The sequence below is a fragment of the Tachyglossus aculeatus genome, chromosome 2, assembly GCF_015852505.1.
Source record: "Tachyglossus aculeatus isolate mTacAcu1 chromosome 2, mTacAcu1.pri, whole genome shotgun sequence".
Classification (NCBI taxonomy): domain Eukaryota; kingdom Metazoa; phylum Chordata; class Mammalia; order Monotremata; family Tachyglossidae; genus Tachyglossus; species Tachyglossus aculeatus.
This window is the reverse complement of record NC_052067.1, coordinates 164,309,317-164,318,693: the sequence shown is the minus strand read 5'-3', so window position 1 is coordinate 164,318,693 and position 9,377 is coordinate 164,309,317.

Sequence of the window (9,377 nt, the reverse complement as noted above, 5' to 3'; positions counted from 1 at the left end):
TGGCATTTATTAAGCGGTTACTCTGCAAAGCACTGTTCTAAGCGCTGGGGAGGTTACAAGGTGATCCCACGGGGGGCTCACAGTCTTCATCCCCATTTTGCAGATGAGGGAACTGAGGCCCAGAGAAGTGAAGTGACTTGCCAATGTTGCCAACTTGTACTTCCCAAGCGCTTAGTCCAGTGCTCTGCACACAGTAAGCGCTCAATAAATACGATTGATTGATTGCCCAAAGTCACCCAGCTGACAATTGGGCAGAGGTGGGATTGGAACCCAGGACCTCTGACTCCAAAGCCCGGGCTCTTTTCCGCTGAGCCACGCTGCTTCTCTGGGCTTAGAACAGTGCTTTGCATGTAGTAAGCGCTTAACAAATCAGAGTCAGAGGTCACGGGTTCGAGTCCCGGCTCCACCACATGTCTGCTGTGTGGCCTTGGGCAAGTCACTTAACTTCTCTGAGCCTCAGTGACCTCATCTGTAAAATGGGGATTAAGACTGTGAGCCCCATGTGGGACAACTTGATCACCTTGTATCCACCCCCAGCGCTTAGAACAGTGCTCTGCACATAGTAAGCGCTTAACAAAGCCATCATTATTAACAAATACCATCATTATTATTATTCAATGCTAATGGGAATCAATCGACGAATGGTATTTATTGAGCACCCACTGTGTGTAGAGCACTGTACTAAGCACTCAGGAGAGTAGAGAAGCAGCGTGGCTCAGTGGAGAAGAGCCCGGGCTTTGGAGTCAGAGGTCATGGGTTCGAATCGCGGCTCTGCCGATTGACAGCCGTGTGACTTTGGGCAATCAATCGTATTTATTGAGCGCTTACTGTGTGCAGAGCACTGGACTAAGCGCTTGGGAAGTACAAGTTGGCAGTCACAACTTCTCTGTGCCTCAGTGACCTCATCTGGAAAATGGGGATGAAGAGTGTGAGCCCCCGCCGTGAGCCAACCTCATCACCTTGCAACCTCCCCAGCGCTTAGAACAGTGCTTTGCACCTAGTGAGCGCTTAATAAAATTTGTCATTATTATTACAATATAACAGAGTTGGCAGACACTTCTGCCCAAGGGTGTTTCATCTGGATGTGAATAAGTAATTATTATTATTTTTTTTTTAGCATTTGTTAAGCGCTTACTATGTGCCAAGCACTGTTCTAAGCGCTGGGGGGGGATACAAGGTGATCAGGTTGTCCCACGGGGGGCTCACAGTCTTCATCTTTTAGACTGTGAGCCCACTGTTGGGTAGGGACTGTATATGTTGCCAATTTGTACTTCCCAAGCGCTTAGTACAGTGCTCTGCACATAGTAAGCGCTCAATAAATGCGATTGATTGATTGACTGATTCATCCCCATTTTACAGATGAGGTAATTAAGGCCCAGAGAAGATAAGTGACTTGCCCAAGGTCACACAGCAGACGTGTGGAGGATCCAGGATTCGAACCCATGACCTCTGACTCCTGAGCCTGGGCTCTTTCCACTGAGCCACACTGCTTCTCTAATAAGTAATATTTTTTCAGCGCTTGGGAGGGACTCGCTGTTGGGTCGGGACTGTCTCTATATGTTGCCGACTTGTACTTCCCAAGCGCTTAGTCCAGTGCTCTGCACACAGTAAGCGCTCAATAAATACGATTGATTGATTGATTGATTGGGAGGGTACAGTAAAACAGAATTAGCACGCTATCCTCCTACCACATCCCCAACCGCACGCGTGGTTCCTCTAATCCATGTCGTCTAGCTCATCGCCCACGTCCCGTCTCCGGCCTGGGACGCCCTCCCTCCCTCCTCAAATCCGCCAATCAATCAATCAATCGTATTTATTGAGCGCTTCCTGTGTGCAGAGCACTGTACTAAGCGCTCGGGAAGTCCAAGCTGGCAACATATAGAGACGGTCCCTACCCAAAAGTGGGCTCAGATAATGACTCTCCGCTGCCTTCGAAGCCTTACTGAAGGCCCGCCTCCTCCAAGAGGCCTTCCCTGACTAAACCCTCCTTTCCTCTTCCCCTTCGCCCTTCTGCATCCCCCCGACTTGCTCCCTTCATTCGGCGTGGCTCAGTGGAACGAGCCTGGGCTTTGGAGTCAAAGGTCATGGGTTCGAATCGTGCCTCTGCCACATGTCAGCTGTGTGGCATTTTATTTTGTTAGTCTGTTTGGTTTTGTTCTCTGTCTCCCCCTTTTAGACTGTGAGCCCGCTGTTGGGTAGGGACTGTCTCTATAAGTTGCCAACTTGGACTTCCCAAGCGCTTAGTACAGTGCTCAGCACACAGTAAGCGCTCAGTAAATACAATTGATGATGATGATGTGACCTTGGGCAATTCACTTCTCTGAGTCTCAGTTCCCTCATCTGGAAAATGGGGATTAAGACTGTGAGCCCCACGTGGGACAACTTGATCACCGTGTATCCCCCCCCTCAGTGTTTAGAACAATGCTCTGCACATAGTAAGTGCTTAACAAATGCTATTCTTCTTCTTCTTCCTCTTCTTTCTTCTTCTTCTTTCTTCTTTCTTCTTTCTTCTTTCTTCTTCTTCTTCTTCTTCTTTCTTCTTTCTTCTTCTTCTTCCTTCTTTCTTCTTCTTCTTCATTCGTCTTTCTTCTTTATTCTACTCATTCTTCTTCTTCTCCTTCTTCTTCCTTCTTCCCTTGAGAAGCAGCGTGGCTCAGTGGAAAGAGCCCGGGCTTTGGAGTCAGAGGTCATGGGTTCAAATCCCAGCTCCACCATTTCATTCATTTATTCAGTCGTATTTATTGAGCGCTTACTGTGTGCAGAGCACTGTAGTAAGCGCTTGGGAAGTCCAAGTGGGCAACATATAGAGACGGTCCCTACCCAACAGCGGGCTCACAGTCTAGAAGGGGGAGACAGACAACAAGACAAAACATATTAAGAAAATGAAATAAATAGAATAAATATGTACAAATAAAATAGAGTTGTCAGCTGTGTGCCTTTGGGCAAGTCACTTCGCTTCTCTGGGCCTCAGTTCCCTCATCTGTAAAATGGAGATGAAGACTGTGAGCCCCACGTGGGACAACCTGATCACCTTGTAACCTCTCCAGCGCTTAGAACAGTGCTTTGCACATAGTAAGCGCTTAATAAATGCTAGCATTCATTCATTCAATCGTATTTATTGAGCACTTACTGTGTGCAGAGCAGTGTACTAAGCGCTTGGGAAGTACAAGTCGGCAACATATACAGACGGTTCCTACCCATTATTAGTTATTAGCCGCCACCAGCCCCACAGCACTCCTGTCAATATCTGTCATTTATTCATATTCATTTTACAGTTGAGATCACCGCGGCCCAGAGAATCAATCAATCAATCGTATTTATTGAGCGCTTACTGTGTGCAGAGCACTGTACTAAGCACTTGGGAAGTACAAGTCGGCAACATATAGAGAAGTGAAGCGACTTGCCCACGGTCCCACAGCAGACAAGTGGCGGAGCCAGGATTAGAACCCAGGTCTTTCTGGCTCCCAGGCCAGCCCTCCGTCTCCAATAGGCCACACAGTAAGCGCTCAATAAATACGATTGATAGAGAAGCAGCGTGGCTCAGTGGAAAGAGCCCGGGCTTTGGAGTCAGAGGTCATGGGTTCAAATCATGGCTCCGCCACTTAGCTGTGTGACTTTGGGCAAGTCACTTCACTTCTCTGGGCCTCAGTGACCTCATCTGTAAAATGGGGATGAAGACTGTGAGCCTCCCGTGGGACAACCTGATCACCTTGTAACCTCCCCAGCGCCTGGAACAGTGCTTCGCACATAGTAAGTGCTTAATAAATCCTATTATTATTATTATTATTATTATTATATTATTATTATTATTATTATTATTATTACCAACACCACCAGGGGGAACTCCAGGCCGCCGCCAGGCCTGGAACTTCCTTCCACTAACTATCCATTAAATTAACTATTTAGAGAAGCAGCGTGGCTCAGTGGAAAGAATCCGGGCTTTGGAGTCAGAGGTCATCAATCAATCAATCAATCAATCGTATTTATTGAGCGCTTACTGTGTGCAGAGCACTGGACTAAGCGCTTGGGAAGTACAAGTCGGCAACATATGGAGACGGTCCCTACCCAACAGTGGGCTCACAGTCTAGAAGGGGAGGACAGACAACAAAACATATTAACAAAATGAAATAAATAAGAATAAATATATACAAGTAAAACAATTAAGACTGTGAGTCCCCCCGTGGGAAAAGCTGAGGTCATGGGTTCAAATCCCAGCTCTACCAATTGCCAGCTTTGTGACTTTGGGCAAGTCACTTCACTTGAGGCTTTCCCAGACTGAGCCCCTTCCCTCCTCTCCCCCTCGTCCCCCTCTCCATCCCCCCCATCTTACCTCCTTCCCTTCCCCCACAGCACCTGTTTATATGTATATATGTTTGTACAGATTTATTACTCTATTTATTTTACTTGTACATATCTATCCTATTTATTTTATTTTGTTAGTATGTTTGGTTGTGTTCTCTGTCTCCCCCCTTTTAGACTGTGAGCCCCCTGTTGGGTAGGGACTGTCTCTATATGTTGCCAACTTGTACTTCCCAAGCGCTTAGTACAGTGCTCTGCACACAGTAAGCGCTCAGTGAATACGATTGATTGATTGATTGATTGATTCTCTGGGCCTCATTGACCTCATCTGTAAAATGGGGATGAAGACTGTGAGCCCACCCATGGGACAACCTGATCTCCGTGTCACCTCCCCAGCGCTTAGAACAGTGCTTTGCACATAGCGCTTAATGAATGCCATCATTATTATTATTATCTAATAGAGCACCACTCTTCTCTTCAAAACCCTTCTAAAATCGTCTCCTCCAAGAGGCCTTCCCTGACTAACCCCTCGTTTCTCCCACTCATTCATTCAATCGTATTTATTGAGCACTTACTGTGTGCAGAGCACTGTACTAAGCGCCTGGGAAGTACAAGTTGGCAACATATAGAGATGGTTCCTACCCAACAGCGGGCTCACTCTCCCTTCTGTGTCAACAACTGTGCATTTGGATCTATATCCTTTAAGCACTTCATGTTCCCCCCACCCTCAGCCCCATAGTTTTTATTTATTTAGGAGCAGCGTGGCTCAGTGGAAAGAGCCCGGGCTTTGGAGTCAGAGGTCATGGGTTCAAATCCTGGCTCCACCAATTGTCAGCTGTGTGACTTTGGGCAAGTCACTTCGCTTCTCTGTGCCTCAGGTACCTCATCTGTAAAATGGGGATTAATAACGATCCCCATTATTATAGAATTATAATTACTTTTATTATATATAATATTATAACAGTATATATTATATAATATTATATACAATGTTATGTTATATATAACTGTGAGCCATGGGGGGGCTCACAGTCTCAATCCCCATTTCAGAAATGAGGTAAGTGAGTCACAGAGAAGTGAAGTGACTTGACCAAAGTCACACAGCTGACAATTGGCAGAGTCGGGATTTGAACCCATGACCTCTGACTCCAAAGCCCGGGCTCTTTCCACTGAGCCACGCCCCCGTGGACCACCTGACCACCTTGTAACCGCCCCAGCGCTTAGAACAGTGCTTTGCACATAGTAAACGCTGAATAAATGCCATCATTATTATTTACCAACTGTTATATCGTACTCTCCCAAGTGCTTAGTTCAGTGCTCTTCACACCGTAACTGCTCAAAAAATGCCAGTCAATCAAGCAGCGCGTTTATTGAGCACCCACTACATGTCAAGCACTGTTCTAAGCGCGGGAGAAGATACAGATTAATCGGGTGGGACAGTAGTGGTCCCGCAGAGGGCTCACGGATTTATCCCCCTTTTACAGAATGGGTATTTGAGAAGTGAAGTGACTTGCCCAAGATCACAAGGCAGGCAAGTGGTGGAGGCAGAATTAGAACCCAGGTCCTTCTGACTCCCAGCCCCATGGTCCATTAATTCATTCATTCATTCAATCGTATTTATCGAGCTCTTACTGTGTGCAGAGCACTGTAATAATAATAATAATAATAATAATGATGGCATTTATTAAGCGCTTACTATGTGCAGAGCACTGTAATAATAATAATAATAATGATGGCATTTATTAAGCGCTTTCTATGTGCAAAGCACTGTTCTAAGCGCTGGGGAGTTTACAAGGTGATCAGGTTGTCCCACGTGGGGCTCATAGTCTTAATCCCCATTTTACAGATGAGGGAACTGAGGCCCAGAGAAGTGAAGCGACTTGCCCAAAGTCACACAGCTGACAAGTGGCGGAGCCGGGACTTGAACCCATGACCTCTGACTCCAAAGCCTGGGCTCTTTCCACTGAGCCACGCTGCACTGTACTAAGCGCTTGGGAAGTACAAGTTGGCAACATATAGAGACGGTCCCTACCCAGCAGCGGGCCCACAGTCTATCAATCAATCAATCGTATTTATTGAGCGCTTACTGTGTGCAGAGCACTGTACTAAGCGCTCGGGAAGTACAAGTTGGCGACATATAGAGACGGTCCCGACCCAACAGTGGGCTCACAGTCTAAAAGGGGGAGACAGAGAACAAAATCAAACATACTAACAAAATAAAATAAATAGAATAGATATGGACAAGTAAAATAAATAAATAAATAGAGTGACACAATATCCACACTGCTTCCTTTTCCTTGACCTAAAGACGGGGTAATGAGAGTGCTAGCGCTTAGTCCAGTGCTCTGCACACAGTAAGCGCTCAATAAATACGATTGAATGAATGAATGATAGCTTCTGGGCAAGTCACTTCACTTCTCTGTGCCTCAGTTCCCTCATCTGTAAAATGGGGATTAAAACTGTGAGCCCCTGGTGGGACAGCCTCATCACCTTGTAACCTCCCCAGTGCTTAGAACAGTGCTCTGCACATAGTAAGTGCTTAACAAATGGTGATGATGATGGCATTTATTAAGCGCTTACTATGTGCAAAGCACTGTTCTTTATGCTATTTATTATTATTATTATTATTATTGGATTTCCTGAATAGATCAAGTCAGCCCTTGGGGTTCATCGCTACCTGTTGTAATGAGACAGTTTCGGGGGGAAAATTCCCAAGTGAAGCGACATGGTAGAGCAATGGTTAGAGCACCTAATGGATAGAGCCCGGAGCTGGAAGTCAGAAGGTCACGGGTTCTAATCCAGGCTCCACCGCTTGTCTGCTGTGTGACTTTGGACAAGTCACTTCACTTCTCTGGGCCTCAGTTCCCTCATCTGGAAAAGGGGGATGAAGACTGTGGGCCTCGGTGACTTCATCTGTAAAATGGGAATTGAGACTGTGAGCCCCATGTTCATTCATTCATTCAGTCGTATTTATTGAGCGCTTCCTGTGTGCAGAGCACTGGACTAAGCGCTTGGGAAGTCCAAGTTGGCAACATCTAGAGACGGTCCCTACCCAACAGCGGGCTCACAGTCTAGAAGGGGGAGACAGACAACAAAACAAAACATATTAACAAAATAAAATAATTAGAATAAATATGTACAAATAAAATAGAGTAATAAATATGTACAAAAATATATACATATGTACAGGTGCTGTGGGGAGGGGAAGGAGGTAAGGTGGGGGGGATTCATTCATTCATGTGTGACAGGGACTGATATGCTTTTGATACGTGAGCCCGTGGTTGGGTAGGGACCATCTCTATAGGTTGCCCATTTGTACTTCCCAAGCGCCTAGTACAGTGCCCCGCACACAGTAAGCGCTCAATAAATACGATTGAATGAATGAATATGTGCATTTTGAGCTGGATGATTCTAAAAAAGGTTTGTTTCCCTTCAGCTTGGGTGAGTGAGGTCATCTGAGAAATGCTATTTATTGAAATTACTGCATTGCATTGATATGCTTGTATCCACCCAAGTGCTAAGTTCAGTGCCTGGCACACAATAAGCACTTAACTAATACCATAATAATTATTATTAATCACTCTACAATCTCTACCCCCCACCGCCCACCACGCCCCAAATCTGTCCTGTTTCCCTACAAAGACTGCTGATCTTTTGACATTCTCCAGTTTTCTAAAGCTGTCATGCCCCATATGATCTCCATTATTATATAATAATAATGATAATAATAATGGCATTTATTAAGCGCTTACTATGTGCAAAGCACTGTTCTAAGTGCTGGGGAGGTTACAAGGTGATCAGGTTGTCCCACGGTGGGCTCACAGTCTTCATCCCCATTTGACAGGTGAGGGAACTGAGGCCCGGAGAAGTGAAGTGACTTGCCCAAAGTCACACAGTTGACAGTCGGTGGAGCTGGGATTTGAACCCATGACCTCTGACTCCAAAGCCCATACTCTTTTCCATTGAGCCACGCTGCCTCTCATATGGAGAAAATTATAATATATTATTATATTACATTATATTTCATTACATTACATTACATCATATTATATTATATTATATTACATATTATATTATTATATTATTATATTATATTACATTACATTATATTATATTACATTATATTATATATTACATATCATATATTGCATTATATGATATAATATCATACTATATCATTACATCATATTATTATATTATATTATATTATATCACATTATATTATATTATATTATAATATATTACATATCATATATTGCATTATATGATATAATATCATACTATATTATCGCATCATATTATTACATGATATTATATTATATTATATTATATTATTATTATGTTCATTATATTATCATTATAATAATAATGATAATGGCATTTGTTAAGCAATTCTATGTGTCAAGCACTGTTCTAAGCGCTGGGGTAGATACAAGGTGAATATATTATATATTATATTATATTATTATATTATATCATATTATATTACATTATATTATATTGTATTATATCATATTACATTATATTATATTATATCATATTATATATCATATCACATCATATCACATATTATATTATATTATATATTATTATGGTCTCCATTATATTATCATTATAATAATAATGATAATGGCATTTGTTAAGCACTTCTATGTGCAAAGCACTGTTCTAAGCACTGGGGTAGTTACAAGGTAATCAGGTTGTCCCATGGGGGGCTCACAGTCTTAATCCCCGTTTTACAGATGAAGTAACTGGGGCCCAGAGAATAATAATAATAATAATAATAATGGCATTTATGAAGTGCTTACTATGTGCAAAGCACTGTTCTAAGCACTGGGGAGGTTCCAAGGTCCCACGGGGGGCTCACAGTCTTAATCCCCATTTTCCAGATGAGGTAACTGAGGCCCAGGGAAGTGAAGTGACTTGCTCAAAGTCACCCAGCTGACAAGTAGCAGAGCCGGGATTTGAACCCCTGACCTCTGACTCCAAAGCCCGGGCTCCTTCCACTGAGCCCCGCTGCTTCTCTCCTCTAAGTCAAGTGACTTGCCTAAAGTCACACAGCTGATCAGCGGCGGAGC